Source organism: Rhopilema esculentum, chromosome 14, assembly GCF_057945365.1.
Source record: "Rhopilema esculentum isolate cy_ngs chromosome 14, ASM5794536v1, whole genome shotgun sequence".
In the NCBI taxonomy this organism is placed as follows: Eukaryota; Metazoa; Cnidaria; class Scyphozoa; order Rhizostomeae; family Rhizostomatidae; genus Rhopilema; species Rhopilema esculentum.
The window spans coordinates 3,344,518-3,360,920 of record NC_142828.1 but is presented as its reverse complement, the minus strand read 5'-3'; the positions used below and the strand labels follow the sequence as shown (position 1 = coordinate 3,360,920).

At 35.9% G+C, this 16,403-nt stretch overlaps 1 protein-coding gene across 3 annotated transcripts in view; it reads right to left on the bottom strand.

Annotated features, from left to right (window-relative positions):
• Positions 1–16,403, bottom strand: part of LOC135696311 (fibroblast growth factor 18) — a 74,722-nt gene that overhangs the window by 35,699 nt on the left and 22,620 nt on the right. For 2 of the 3 annotated variants that reach the window (XM_065215665.2, XM_089112385.1), the window contains 4 exons: positions 11,067–11,104; positions 9,394–9,469; positions 8,731–8,777; positions 1,665–1,730 (listed from right to left, as the gene is read on the bottom strand). The gene's annotated coding sequence lies outside the window, so the exon portion shown is untranslated. Of the gene's footprint in view, positions 1–1,664; positions 1,731–1,866; positions 6,226–8,730; positions 8,778–9,393; positions 9,470–11,066; positions 11,105–16,403 lie in introns of those variants that run through there. The other variant, XM_065215670.2, reaches the window with a different exon arrangement.

Below are 16,403 nucleotides of genomic sequence, written 5' to 3'. Positions count from 1 at the left end.
CCAATCGTATTTAGCATAAAAATTACAATATTTCTGATAAAATCAAAGAAAATACCAAGAAAACAAATGTTTCCGTTTGACATCATTTCAAAAGAAAAGCAAATTATCAGCACCTGGGTTGCTAGATTTTCAATCGGAATCACGTTTGGTTCGAAACCGAGAGCATGACGAGTTCTTCGCAAAGTAGGCATTAGTCTTTTTCACAAACATTAACAAATGACTAAAACTGGTAAGATATGAAGATTCTTTAGCGCAAATAAGCAAACAAGCTTCAGATTTTATTTCACTTTTTACCGAATAAAACTTAACTTGCATTGTATCATTGTGGAATAAAACTGGATATTAATTTTATCTTATGGCCAAATAAAACTGAACCTGTATTTTTGTTCCGTTGCGATATATTTGGTTTCGTTTACATCAAGAATCAAAATTTTGCAACTACAAAGATTGTTGAACTGTTTTAAAATGAAATATATTACAATGAGTATCAATTATCATTTTAATTTTCTACTTGTTTCATCACTAACAAATACAATCTCTAGGACATGATCAATATTTTCTCGTTTGCGTTCTATAGAAAACTGCAGGACCCAAAAAGACCCCTTGGCAGAGTAGCGATTTTATTTTTCCTAGACAGACACAAATCGTTAATAAGTCATTAATTTGCTATTTGCTTTTTTAAGCTGAAAGGTATTTGTGTATAAATACTGATAAAAATTGATAAACATTCAATAAAAGTAGTTTGAGTAATCTATGAGCTGTACAGAACCTTCAATTGGTTCTTCATATTTGGTCTCAGTGATTTATTTTAAACCTTTATGGACCAGAAAAGAATAATAACTAAAATTGTTTTATTTCTTTAATGAGTAGAGCCTTTTTCTTTATACAAGGAATTTTCAAGCTTGCATCGATATCTTAATAAATTCACTGAAATCAAAGTAACTGTAAAATATTTTGGGAGCATTTTATTAACACTATCGACATTTGTGGGACGGCTTTTTCATGCAAACAAATCGTCTTCTTCTTCAAAAAAATTTTCAAGCAAACATTGCAAGTTGAAAACACATCCTTCGAACCTACTTTGTTTCAACTCAAGTTTCGCTTCTATCACATACAGGTTTTCCTCAACTCAAGGCGTACTAGTATTTTTCTTACTAAACTTTGGCTCTCTTTGCGTTTTCTCCACATTTTGTCGCCTAGTCCGCATAAACATGAAGGACAGGTTAGGAATAACCTGATTGTATTGTAATGTCTCCACTTCTATTCCACAATTACCATAACAACCATCAAAGCCAACGTTTCATCTACATTTGCACAAGCAACTGTCAAACCTAGCCTTGTCACAACTAGACTTCTTCTATTTGCTTCGAATAGCTTTATCAATATTCAAGTGGATACTATCACCTTATTTCACTATGAAAATAACCAAAATAAAAATATTTAGGATTTCAGGTGTTAGGTTAGACGGTGTTACAATTTAAGAAGAAATGGAAGTAAATTGCAACTACAAACACAGAAGAACCTAGAACAGTTTAGACGCGCAACGGTGTGACCACGAGCAAACGATATTCTTAAGCCAATATACAGACATTGACCTTGAATTTCTAGAATCTTTCAACATTGCTGGTACCATAACATGCTGCAATGATCATGAACTCACTTACCAAAGTATATTTTACCAAATGTATCCTAAATGTACACCTTTTACTGTACGATGAGCTTCGTAGTGCCTGCAAATGTAGTAAGTCTCATTAGTCATAATGCTTAGACGCTGATGCTAGCTAGCGTCGAAAGCTGAAGATAGCAATCAACTGGTAAACTCAAAAAATTGCAACAAAATTAAAATTTCATCATAATCGCACATACGTAATCCGCGAGATAGCAAGGATCAAAGGACCTTGCAAACGGCAGCAGGTATGATACGACGTATACACCAACCAAGATATAGTTGTTTATTTTCAGCAGCTTCCTGTTCGTTGTCATGGCTCTACCGTCTGTGTATGAGCTTAAAAACTATTAAAATTGATAAGTACAGCGTGTAAAATGGTTATTTTGCGAAGACCCTAGTGTTACCCACAACAGCGTTTTGCCATTTTCAATGCCGCAACTTGCAGCATTTTAACATAGACATGATCAAAACAAGGCGCCATTTAAAAACAGGGATACCATGTAATTTTTTTGATTCGTTGCATTAAAAATGACTAACCGCCTCGACTGAACCACAAACCAAGCAATGGCCTGGATTTTCCACGAACACAGCCATGTTGAATTAAAGGCTTAAGCACGTCTCTTTTGCTATTCAACATTGCATAAATCTTGTCGATCTTCATTTGATGTTGTTTTTTAAAGATTCCTTGAAAAGAAAGCTTGGAAATCGGGTGTTGAAAGTACAGTGTTGGCCTATTCTGAGACTTGATTTAAGCACATCGAGCAGTGTTGAACGCTTGGCAAATTGAAGTTAGGAGGAAATTTCAAGACAATTGATTATGAAGTATGAACGACACGGAGAGCTTCGCATATTTCAGTGTGGATCCTCCGTTTGACGTAGCTACAGCCTTGAGTAGCCTCGGATCGACTGACTTAGACATAACCTCGGTTTAATGCATATCTAGCGAGCCTCGGGTGCCTAATGCATATTCACACAGAGAAATTGGGAGCTTTCTTTAGTTTGAAAATAAGGAATTTCCGAATCAATTGACTTCGATTTAAACTAGGCTGCCTACAACAGAAAATCTAATTTTAGAGTTGAGAACCTCAGGAACATACAGATTTATAGGGACTTTTGTAATGGCAACAAAAAAGACGCTGAAACATGGAGTAGTGGTAAAAAACCAATCTGTAAACAGTACTTTGCGGTCCATTTTCCAAAAGAGTGGAATTAACTATAGAACTTGCGAGAATAATGTGCACACTCTCTTTGGTCTAATCCTAGGTTACTGCATAACTTACCCTAGGTTTTTGTATAGCTGATAGATCACATAAAGAAGCACACATTCAAATTATGCCTAAAAATCAACGAGAAAGGCGCGCTGAAAAATCCTGCAAACTAGGAAGCAATATGGCATAGTGTATGGACTTTTAATACAGAAAACAAAGGAATATCGCGTTCAGCATGCAACTTAAGTCTATCGGGAGGCTAGATATAATTTAAGACGCGTGCTCCTTCGAAATGGTGAATTTTGCATTTATGAGATTTTCTTCATCACAGCGTAGGCGAAACAGGAAATTAAGGGTAACCACAGCCCCCGTGTCGTCTATCCTTGTTCTAAATAAAGCACAAGGAAATTTCAATATTTTTCTAAATCGTAACAATCACAATAAAGGAGTTTGCAGATGCTCTTCGAAGATTTGACAAGGATTCACTAAGTCACTCCAAAGAGCAAACATGGATTCACTTGCTTATCCCTCTTGTGTCCACGGCTTGCCTTTCGCCGTAGGATCGCAGGCTAAGACGGGCACGTCAGTGTCCAACAACGTGATTATCAGTAAATGACTTTTATTTGAATCACAAGCTATATCGTAAACATGAACTAAAGAACCGATATCGATTAGAAATCAGAGAGATGAAAAAGAGGCTGGGTATTCAGTAGTGAGGCTCTACGTTATGAAGACCGACCCATGCAGGCGACGTCGGTTGTCATAGAGTCAAGGGGTAAGGGACTAACTACTGCTATATGAGGTTAGATGACCGGCCATTAAAATACTACAATATGAGGTTAATTGACAATTTCTACTAAAATTCGGACGGGTTGTCTTTGCAATGCTCGATAAACGGGTCACCACCGGTTTGCATTTCAACAGTAAGAAACAAAAAGTAAGATGTTTCGACAAAACATGCAATACCTTCTCAAAAAGCTAAAACATGGCGGTAAACCTGCTGTATTCAGAACATCAGAAAGCTGTCATAAAGCACAGATGGAGCATAGATTAAAGAATATACAAGGAAAGGAAGAAAATAATAAGTTTCCAGAAATTGAAAGCATCATGAAAGCATACTTGACGAAAATGCCAGAAAATGAGGCATTTAATCGTTTGATTCTTTACGGTAGCTTAAAATCTAGGTTTCGAATTTATTTGACGTAAAAGTCGAAAAGAAAGAGCAAGATTTATTCAAATGTTCTGATGCAAAGAAATGAAATAGCAAGCTTTCCAGCTCTTTAGCGGACTTGGGTTAAGAAGGTCAGAGGTTGGCAACAAGAGAAACAAAGATAAACAAAAAAAGACACAGTTTCAAGTGGTGGCAATTCGATAAAACACGAAGTAACAAGAGAGAAGTAAACATTGCACCATCCAGGATGCCCTGACAGATCTTGGACAATTGTAACATTTTTATGTTTAAGTTAACTTGATGAATTGAACAGTCCGTGGAGACGAAAACGCCCAGCGATCAAGCTCATCATGTCTGGGAAGAGGTATTAATACGTGAGAACCATCGATTTGTGCAAATGGGCCGGGCGCGGGTCCATTAGAAAAGACCAGAAATGAAAGAGAAAGAGGAGATTTTAATGTAACGAAATACGAATGGAAAGAGACAGGATGGCTTGTTAAAGCAGAGAGAAAAGGGAGGAAAGAGATCCGGACCTTTTAGAACAGAAAAACGTATCCATCCGTATACATCTCTGTATCCATCAGAATTAGTGGCACAAATAATGGGGGGCTTAGTGGCTCGAGCCCCTCGAATTCGCGCACTTGTCGGAAAATTCGGGCTTTCAAACCCCTGATATCCTGTCGATTCTGACTTCTTGTCAGAAAATAATACGCTTGAACTCCCCCAAATAAAAGCCTGAATTCTCACCATTGACCAGAATGCAGAACATAAACCTTATTCTAGAAGAAGTTTTTGAGCCTGTAGAGCCTTGTTGACTCCAGCAGAAAACCATCTAAAAAGGTAAAGAAGATCGCAAAGAAAACAACTTCAGATACAGGCTAAGATAGTGGTGCAGGCGATAGATGTCAGACCGGAGTTGATATCCAAGTGACCTTACATATAATATAGATTTGTATTATAGGCTGGGAGGGCTGCAGCCCCCTAATAAGGCAACCTTTATCCCATATAAGGTTCGATTCGGGCAGTTCTACTTTAACGAAGGATTAATATTCGGACAAAGTCCATACTGATATCCCCCCTCCCCCACTTGAAGTTTTGCACCCGTTAAGCCTATGGTTATATAAAGTTGAATAACTCAAAGTAGAAATGTGGGTTTTCTAAGTTTTTGTGGAAAAAAGAATAAAGAAACCTTATAGTTAGGCTTCAACAACTAAAAGTCGTTCATTGTGCTTATTTAGAATAGCCCATATTAAAAAATCATTTTTAGCATCGGTAATTTTGACTGGACGGTAAATTATCAGCCCCGGAATGGTTATTTACATTTTGGCGATGTTTTATGTGGCAAAATCAAGGTGCATCTTAACTAAGCTCCTACCGACAAACATCTCTCTCTCGCTATCTTCTCTTATTGTCGCCAAATAGTTCATTTTCAAAGGTGTAGCTATTTAAAGCCAGCGTTTTAAGTTTCGGGGAAAATCAACGTTCAAACAGGGACCGTCCCGGAATCCTGAGAATGACGCGCCTCATTCATTAGGGACTAGGGCGGGGCAGTCGCGCTCACTTTAACGAATTCCATCTTTTCCGATAAAGCTTATGCCCTATTCATAACCACCCAATGAAAAACAACGTTTTCAATAGCTTTGTACATAGGCAGTTTCTGGTTTTGTGCTAGCGATACCAAGTCATCGCGGTAGGTATTTACCCATAAATCTTTGTAAACAACGCGGCATTAATAAGCGCGGTATTGACGAGGAAAGCGCAGCAACAATGTTCCTAAACAAATTATTTCAATATCAACGGGGATTATTCAACCTAAGGTGCAGTTTACGGAAAATAAATCTTACATGTTAAGGATTTAAAATCGCGATTCTAGCAATTCATCTCTTTTAGATCTATTCAATTGTAAAAAAGTATCAAACTACAGTCAGCAAAAAATCTGTTACGTCAGGATTTTCGGCGGGAAAATGCTTATCGGTATTTCTCTCCATATAGAACGTTAAAAAGGGGTTCTGAAACCTCAAAAGCTGGTGTTAAGTACGCGGTATAAAAATTTTGGAGGAACTGTTGAATGAAAAGAAGATTGCAAAGGGTATTGAAACAGATTGCAAAAAAATTATCCATTAACATTGAAATGGTGGTAAAATTTGAAGGGGGCGGGGAGGTTGGTCGGACTTGAGATCTTGAACATTACGGGGTAACTTCAAGCTTATATCGCTAGAACAGAATGTAGCGAAACAACACCCTTCTTATAACCCTGAATAAAAAATTCTACATTTGACTACAAAGAAAAGAAACTTAACAAGAAGCGGGGCTTTGTAAATTGGACAATTAGCGCTTGGCGTAAGATAAAAAGCTCATTTTGGAGAAGAAAACGCCTATTTTACGGTCGTCAGAGATGGTTCTCTCACATAATTGACTGTGTAAGCAAAAAAATGGGTGTGAATGTAATATTGGCATCAACAATAAACAGTCTAAATCTTTTTTCTTTAAAATTTAATCACAAACTGATTAAACATGCATCAGTATCAGTTACAAGGGTGAAATCCGAGGCTACATCAACAGAGCTGACGACGTGCCATGCATGTGAAAATAGCCCGCAGCTAGCAACAATCTAAATATAACTAAGCGCTCGACAAATAACAAACAGAAATAGTCACTACGAAATCAAGGGAAAATTTGTGCAGTTTCTCAGGGCGGTGTGAAAATGTTTTGCGTAAATAGCATGCCACAAAGGTATAATTCAAAGGTACGAAAAAGGGAAATGAAGGCCTTTTAAACAAATGTTTCCATCCTTTTCTACTTAATCGCTTTTTATATCGCGGTGTTACATTCTTTTTCAGGCAAACGCAATTTCATGAGAAGTTTTAATTAATATTTACAAAAGATTAAGATAGAATGATCAGTATTGCACACTCGGGTTTCTGTGTAGAAATGCTAAATTCTCATCGAGATCAGTGAAAAAGCTTCGCCAAATCATGATATCCAGAAACATTTTAAGCACGAAGACGGTGAACTAATCGTGATAACATGTGTGATGCTCTTATTACAAATTTTTTAAGGAATATCTTGCATTTTAGCACCAGCCTTTGAATTGAGGTGGTTCTAATCGCTTGGAGTAAGCAATATACGTTGTTACACTTGTACAAACTTTTTTAAAAGGATACCTAAATTTTTGCCGAGCCTCAATTTTTTTATTTTGAGCCTGAGATTATTTGTAATTCTTAAGAAACAAAAGGAGTAGAGTTGATTTCAAACATATAGCGTTAAACTCGCATTTGTTTTGCATTCCAAAAAAAGTCAAAGTAAAAAAAAGGAATTCTTGATGAACCTTGAGTCTTGCACTATTCTTGAATTATTCTTAAATTCAGCGATTTTGAGTTCTTTTAGACATTATTTATACATAAAAAAGTGTGTAAAAAATCAACGAAATTTTGCCAGGACAGCAAATATAAAGTTTGCAAATCTCCTGGAAAAATTTGTAGACATATAGGCAGCTGGCCTGATCAGACGGATGGAGCAACAATTCCAGCGTACACACTCTCTACAGACAACAGCAGGTGAATCAAAAGCATAAATGATATCACTCTTCCCAATGAATTGTCCCATCTTTCTAACGTGGCCTTCCTAGTGCAAGGCCCAGCAGTGGCTAATGGACCAACTTACGGGTAGAGATTTCAAAAGCACAAAATGATCCACACAAAAGTTAGATAAGATTCCTCTCAAACAGAAATCGTCCTGAATCAATGAGTGAAGCCTAGGAAACATGTGGTAACATCGAAGAAAAACGCAAAACTGAATGGCAAAATCTAACAATACTGAAACAATGAAAATCCATCTCCTAATGAGAGCGTAAAGTCTTTTCCTCAGGGGGTATGTTTCTTTTTCGATAAATTTATTCACGGCCTATTTTTGGGATAATACGGACTTAAGGTGCTTTTCTTATTCTCAGTCGAAACGTTTAGCGATTTGCAACAGAATTTCTCGAGGAAATTCCTTTCATGAAATGAGCTCATTAGAATTCTAAATTCCAGGATATCGGTATAAAAAGGAACATTTCCGGGTGCAGTTTATGGTACGTCCCGGCGGAACAAACGCACGATACCTATGTGGTGACCTAAACGATAAAGCGATTCCTAAAGCTAAGGAGATGTTTTGAGGCATGAATGGAAACTCCGGTTGTTATACAAGTTGTTTGACGATGTACAAAGATGGATACGTTGAATCGATTCATGTTTTGTTACTGTGAATGCGTCACCAAAAGTTACATAAAAGGACGCTGTTATTAGAGAGTATCCCTACTGTCAACATACGCAGAAATTTCAATGCGTTGAACAACACAAAGAAGTAATTCTAAACATACAGAGTCTACACAAGGTTGATTCAAAAATCAAACAGCCTGGCTATGTATGAGTCGTTAGTTTTGGTTACCAAAGTTCTACGAGCAAAATGTAGCAATATCCGATGTAACCCAAAAAGCATGATTTTATATCAAAGTATCTTTACGATATTATAGGAAAATACATCAAAAATATATTTTCTTAATGGTTTGTTAATAAGTTTTTTTTATTAAACATCAAAATATCGGTAGGAACTCATTGAAGTTGATAGAGTTCACCCGTATATTAAAATAAGTAAAAGGAAGTAGAAGAATAAAAGCTTCTATGTGAAAATATGGTACTTACAGAAAAAATTGACGATTTGACGTGAAGTACTTTGTAAATCTTTAACACTAAAAAGGAAAAAATAACTTTAAATGAATGTCCCATTCACAGAAGGTGACAAAGATGCTTTTAAGACTAATGCACATGGAAAGGAACAAACAAGTAAAAACGTTACTGACAAAAAGGCTAGAAAAATCATCCATTAGTGTCAGTGAAGAAAAATATCTGCTAGAACCTCTGAAAGAAGCAAGTAGGAAATAAGAGGAAAAAATATCCCAGTTGTCATCTGTATTCGTTAAGGTGAAGTGGTTAGTGATAAGTAGAACAATTTAAACATCGAACAAGTAAAAGTTTTAAGATTTGAATAAGGTGAAGTGGTCAGTGACAAGTAGAAAAGTTTAAAACATTGGACAAGTAAAAGTTTTAAGATTTGAAAAAACATTACTGATAAATAACTTAAGCATTAATAAGATAAACTGCAGCTAAAGAATAAAATAAATCAGAAAAAGCTAGAACTACTTCAAAATACATCTCACTAAAGGAGTGAATTATTCCTTACACAAGAAATAGAAAAAAATCGAAAATACCGCCGACATTCATTGTGGTTAAAATGATTATGAATATATTTATACAGGCATATATTTAGATATAAATAATAAGATTTGGGAACAGTCAAAAACTTACCGTAATTTTCAGCTTTCGCTCAAGGACCTAAATCTTCCGTCACAACTAACGAGAGTCCGCCCTCTATAGTTTAAATCTGTTAAGTAACGAGAATAAAGAATCTGGTCACTTCTAACTTATGCATACGGTGGTTAGAGAGAAAAACATCTTGTTTACGTTATAATGCAAAGTGGAACGAAAAATAATCGGTAGTCTATATAGAAATGGCCTTTGATATTTTCGTGGGAAAAGCTTAATTTAGCTTTAAATGGTGCAAGAGAAAGATGAATGAAAAAGGAATTAACTAGAAAGAGGATTCATAACAAGAACAATAAAGTGAATAAGAGGCCCGGATGCTAGGCTGTTTAATACAACTTTGACTTCACGTTCCACAAGAAAAACATTACAGAAATACAAATGCCGGAATATCCTATCCCCCTGGAAAAAGAAGACTATTTCTGCTCTTCTTCCGACGGCATTTGAAAAAGGGACGACAAACAGGGGGTACAGGTACTCTATGAAAAATACAAAAAGTTTTTCTTTTCAAAGCACTGTACCCAACATTCCTATTTTTGTAACAGGCTATGCACCGATAAAGCGCTGCCTTGTCTTGAAACACCCTAGTGCTACTAAAAGGTACCTCTAAATCATACATTACATTTTGACGTTCTCGCTGGTATTTGAGACAAATAAAATACTTCATAGTAAAGCATTGGAGATAATGGGATAAATGGTTTAAGAATAATTAGATCTTCGACAGAAATAGGGCTTAGAAAAGTATCTCTAACAATTGTGGGACCAAAGATAAAGTTTCGTCAACATCTTTACTTTTCAAACAATTTTAATTATTTCTTAGCAATGTTACTGGAAATTTCCAGGTTATACAGAATAAATCATTTCCTCAAAAGTATTAAATACATGAAAACAGAGAGCTGAAATACAGATCTGTAAAAATACTTTTAATTGGAATAAAGGTAAAAGGCAGTTGGGGAAATGGTTCGTTATTGGAAGAAAAAAGTGTTCGTAAATTGCAGGGTTAGACAGCCAACAAAAACGAAAAAATCTTAAGGCCACAGCTAATTTTGACTGTTTTCTCAACGAGTTTATTGTAAGCTTTTGCTCAAAGGTCTAACGATGTGGGAACCCTTCTCAGGACTGTGAGATAAGCAAGATTTATGTCACCTTGTTTAGAAAGCAGAATTACTGAACATAGTCTGTTTGACCGATGCTAAAATTACCCTTTCTGTGAAACTGCCAGTCGGGGAAGGCATTGAGGCCAATTCAAACTCGGTTCTCTCTCTTAAACAAATACACGTGCCAGCAAAAGGCATCGATTTGGTAAAAGCCTCAGGAATGCCAGATGAACAATTGATCAAACGATCAAATAGACTAACGAGTTTAAAAGCAGTTAAAACATATTTTGGGATTTTTTGGCTTCCTGTGGTTTTCCTATTTTCTTTGGGATAAACGCGCAACAATTGATGGAATAATGAAAATAAGAACAATACAATAAAACTACAAAAAACAAGAAATTAGGAAATTTTACAACGATAGAAGAAAAATATCAATAAAATTGAATATTAGAATTGATATTCACAAAACTTGATAATTATATCGAAAACAAAAGGCTCTGAGTTAGATTCTGTATTCATATCACATTTTCTAATTAAAAGAAAGTGATTAAGAAAATTTACCTCGGTAGTCTGTATAACACAATCGGTCTTCAGGCAATCTGAAAAATATATTAATGATACAATAAACACTAGCATCTTCGAAATGAGTCATGGCAAGAAGAAAAGAATAATTATAAAAAAACATGTCGCACTTTGTTTGAGGGTACGTTTTTCAGCACACCATTTTGTTTCGTTTCGTCAGGTAGTTGATCATGCTGAAAGTACTTTGAAATATCCCAAAACAACATATGTACAAATGATAATAATAGCATTTCATTGTAACGAAAATATCTACTTCTCACAATGAATTTATCGTAGATTGCTATTCCGTAGCTAAAACAAGAATCAGTGGAAACTAAATGACGTCACTGTAATGAAGTAATCACCAGGAATCGCAAAACATGGAACATAATAACGCTGAGTTTTGCAGAAAACAGAAGTGATGCGAATAAAGTATATTATCTATCAAGAGTCGGGCTTACTCCACCTATTCCAAACTGGAGGCGGGAACAAATGTATAGAAGTTGTCCTCTAAACACCCTCTCTTCCTCCCTTAGCTCTAGTGGTGGTTAAAAATTTTCTGACCCTGTTTTAATTATGGATTTTGGTTAAATGGTTTGTAAGATACACGTTTATCTACGTCTTTGGTACAAATATCCTGGTATAATTGGCTCTGTTTTGTTAACACGAGAGAATATTTAAGAAAAACTCTGTTTTAATTACTAAAAGCCTAAGGTGTTGGTTTGGACCAAGTCCTCTTCCCGTAAGCCACAGCGTTGACAACACCTTCAATTGTTTCGGTACATAATGCACTTGCCACGTCAGTTAATGAGTTAGTTAGTTTTATCGCTCGCGAAGCTATGGTCACTTAAATTGTAAATAGAATTCTTGTGTTAATGTAAAAAAGAAAACGTCAATGCTATCTCTGGCTCAGAATCTTGTCTCTACAACAAACACAAAATGCTTTTTTCAGCAAATTGAGTCTCGATGTTCTTAAAAAACGTACCCTTATAAAATGGTTTAAATTAACGTTATGCTAACCTAAATACATTATCAAGGCAAAGAAGTACCAAAAGTAATGTGGCCTTTTTTTTACTTTAACGGCCAAAGTATATTGCCATGGTTGCTTTTGATACATTTTTAACTGTTACAAATAATACGTAAACAGTTTTTGTAACTGTTTCAAATATAAAAGAATGACAAGTGCAACAATTTTTTTACAACAAATTCTAGGATTTCCTGCTTAGGGTAAATGTTCCTTAAAACTTCACTCCCTCACTAGCTAAAATCCAGTTAAAAAGAAAATCCTAACAAAAATCCACTAAGAATCTAATGAAATCCAATAAAATCCAACATAAATCCAATGAGTCACCACAAAAAGCGATAGAAATTATTTTACTTGAAACAATGTTATTAGCTTTGAATTAAACGAGAACTCTGAAACAGCAATTGATTCAAATGGAAACGGTGAAATCGAGAATAAAGTAAGGGCCATTCAAACCATATTTTTTGTAAACGAAACTTTTGTTGGAAGTCTTTAGTGTCTGCAATAAGGTGTTTTCATCCTTCTTTCAAAACGAGGCAAAGTTTCGACATAACATCGAGGTGAGGCACAATCAACAGAAAAGTTGCTTAAATATAAATGAGTGTGGCCATGTTAAGGATCATATCTTATTCAAAATCATTTATATTCTAGGGCGAAGAGGAAACAGTGCATAGCAAACTGGCAGCATTCAGCTCTGTTTTCTTTACAAATTGTACACAGTAGATGAGGCTTTGAAAGGGTTTCAAAGAATAGTTACATATTGTGTGAAAACCATGAAATGACACAGACCTTACGAGATTTCTTTTTAAAAACAGCACAGTACTAAACGGAAAGATTAGGGAAAGAAAAATCTGGGAATTAATGCAATAGCTTTAGCGTTTTATCTCTTTTATCCGCACTAACTAATCTATAATCTATGCGCATCACGAGGAAAGTCGTATTTATGGTCGTATCGAAAATAGGAGAAAATTCAAAAGTTTTAAACAATTTTCTTTGGTTGAGGTCGAGGAAAAATAAATCAACAGAAATGAAAAGTTGTGGATCTGATGCAAGGCATTAAAAATTAAGTGCTATCATAGAACAGCATCAGCGAAATAAACAGGGAGTTTATCAAATACCACATTTGAAATGAAACAAACAGTTAAAATGCAATCCGACCTATGCTTTTGTAGCTTCAAATTGGTTTGTACTTGTCCAAAAGTAGAAATCTGAAATGCTACAATAACTCAATTTTTAGAGTTGAGACAAAAGAGCCATTAAAAATCGATAGCTGACTATCTTTGGTGCATTCATCTTACCTAGGGTGTCATGAGCGCCGGTACCCAGAGTACATTATGAATAATGGCTGATTGAAGAATGGTTGGCCCCAGTCTAAAGAAAATCTGGTTACGCTGCACCTTATAAAAAAGGAAAACTTGAAAAACTGATTATTCCTAACATCTTTCACGATTCGAGCCTAAACTTCAATTGATGCATAACGCACATCACAAGGTGCTTTGCATAAACTACCGAACGAGGAATAACGAGCTGCTAGTTAGTTCACGCGGAAAGCAAACTCCGAAAACCCTTTTGGTCAGTGGTAACAAAAAATATGCGCTACCAGCTGACAAAAGCTGAAAAAAGATAATAATCGAATCGCTCCTTCGTCGCGCCTAAAATATCTTTCTGGAAATCCTATCATCTGTCCGAGTCAATTGCAGAATTGCCAAAAGTGGACGAAGGGCTGCTTCTAGGCGATGAATGTAACCATAAATGAAAACTCCTATAACGATAACACGGGCGTGGCTAAAGTTAGAGCTTACTCGATTATATACGAGCTCTTTGGACAGTGGCTTGGCTCTTCATAAACTTCTCAGATCTCTCAAAAACTCATGGAAAATCTTGGATGAAACTAAATCACATCGATAGAAAATTTGCTTGGATTGATTGTTTTATTGATCCAAATTTATCACTAAAAACCGTACATCTATATCCCCATTAACACTGACAATCAGAAATAGTTCAACTTAAACAAATTTTGCCTTGAATAAATGACTATTCGAAAACGAGGATGCTACTTATACAAATGAATTTTTACGCCATTTAGTGTATAGAACAGGACGTTTCTAAGTTGCTTCTTTGAGTTTCTAAGTTTCATGCTTAATGCGATCATCAATCAGGCAATTGTTCCCCCTTTCGATTTTAAACGTAAAACTCGGCGTTGGCACTTACAACCGTCCTGTTCTATACACCAAATACATGAGTTCAGCTCTGCCTATATGACATGGAGCAACTTATGACAGACCGGTAAATAATAATTTTCAATGAATTTTCTAAAGGGATTTGATTTTTTGCACAACTGCAAAACTGCGGCGATACCAAGGGAGGTCTGGGGGGGTATTAAACCCCCTTCTCCACTTTAATCAGATTTGCCCAACCTAATACATTTAAAAGTGGATAAAAGATCTATTTGATGTGGGATTTGTCACATTTTCAATATTATCTATAAAAAAGGGGCGTGGTATCAATACATTTTCGGTGGTCCACGCCCATTTATCCATCCCCCTGCAGCAGTTGGTATCGCTACTGATGAAGACACCCCGATTTGCAGAAGTTCAGAGTTGCAGAGATACATAGACCCGGAAACTCGAGGTAATGAAGAATTTACAAGACTTTAGAAATCTGATAAATAATTAAAATGTAATGAAATGGTAATTTATACCAACAAATTGTATATTGATAGTTTGGCGTTTTGGTGAATAGACCTGGAAAGGGTAATCAGCGTAATTTGTAGAGCTTTGTGTGTGGTTTTCGTTATCAGGGATACCAGTCGATAATAAAATGTCAAATAAACACTCACCTAAATTGTCTCATAGACGATCGCAAAAAAATCAACTCAATATCATGTTTGATTGGCAAATGAAACCAGACAATAAAAAATCATAGCAACAACAACATTGAAACATAGACGATGAGGCAATATCATTCTCGTCGATATTTAGCAGACTGGTGGAATATATGGCTCAATTTCTGAGGCCACTTCTTGGAAGTCTGCACTCGCAAAAACATGGAACGACAATAGGCAAACCAGTCTTTGTAAATGATGATTAATCTGTTAATTGAAACTTTGCTTTAAAAATATCTGTTTTATTATCATATTTTAGACATTGAACAATGGAATAAATATTGCAAATAATAGTAAAATTTGATATATTAAGAGAAATAGAAAAGAAAATATTCTAAAAAGGCAATAAATATTGCATGGGTAGGGTAGGGTAAAGTTGAGAGGGGTATCATTTTAAGACTTATTTTACTATTTATGTTAGTTTCCTGCTTTTCTGGATCAATGGCCCTTGCAAATCAGCATTGCTGAACAGATTACCATAGCTAAATGTATTTGTATTTTTTTACCTGTATTTTGGAGTCAAATAAATGACGATTAGGAACTTTAGAGTAGCAAAGAGGCTTAGGGGGGTTTAGGAAGCTCAGGGAGCTTGGGGAGCTCATAGGCTCACTACCTCTTGCTGTTAATGTCAGAAAGCTTCTGACGTTTAGTTATTGCTATATTTCGAAAGACCCCCTGGATAATACTATTTTTCATGAATCAAAGACAGTAAAAAAACATCGGGGGTGGGGGGTGATCATGCGAGAGGATCAGGAAAGTGCTAGAAGTAATGCTATGAGGGTTAAGTGGCTGGCATTTTCATTAATTAATAAAAGGAAGCAGTCATATATAACCATCCTGCGGGGGTTAACCCGCACCCATACATTTTGGCCAACCATTCTGCGGGGGTTAACCCGCACCCATACATTTTGGCCTTGAACCTTTAAGCTCGTCTTCTAGGCCCCATCCCGTATCTTACCTGTGAAGCGGTCTAGATGTACCCAAGAAATGGCTTACAAGCTGTTTTTTACTACATGCAATGGGGGTTACATATAGAAACATGCAGTTATGACATGAAGCTAGAGTTTGAATGCAAAGCTGAAGCTAACTTGTCCAAATTTAGAAAACATCACAAATAGAAATTTCGAAATACATCTACCTCTATTGTCTGAATTTATCTTTTCATATCGCCGCTTATCCAAATATTCCTACGATTTCCTACTTTTCCGTAATTTTGCAATGAAACTACTATGATATGAAATATCTTATTCAGTCTCTTACACTCTCTATTTAATTACACTTTCTATTTTAATAAGAACCAATAAGTTGAAGTTTAGGCTGGCTGTTCTTAATTTTTTTAAAATTAGCAGGGCGCAAAGTGCAATTTCTAGCTTGGGTGCTCTAGCGGGGTGTTTAGGCTTCATTTGCCAACAAAGTGATCAAGACATCA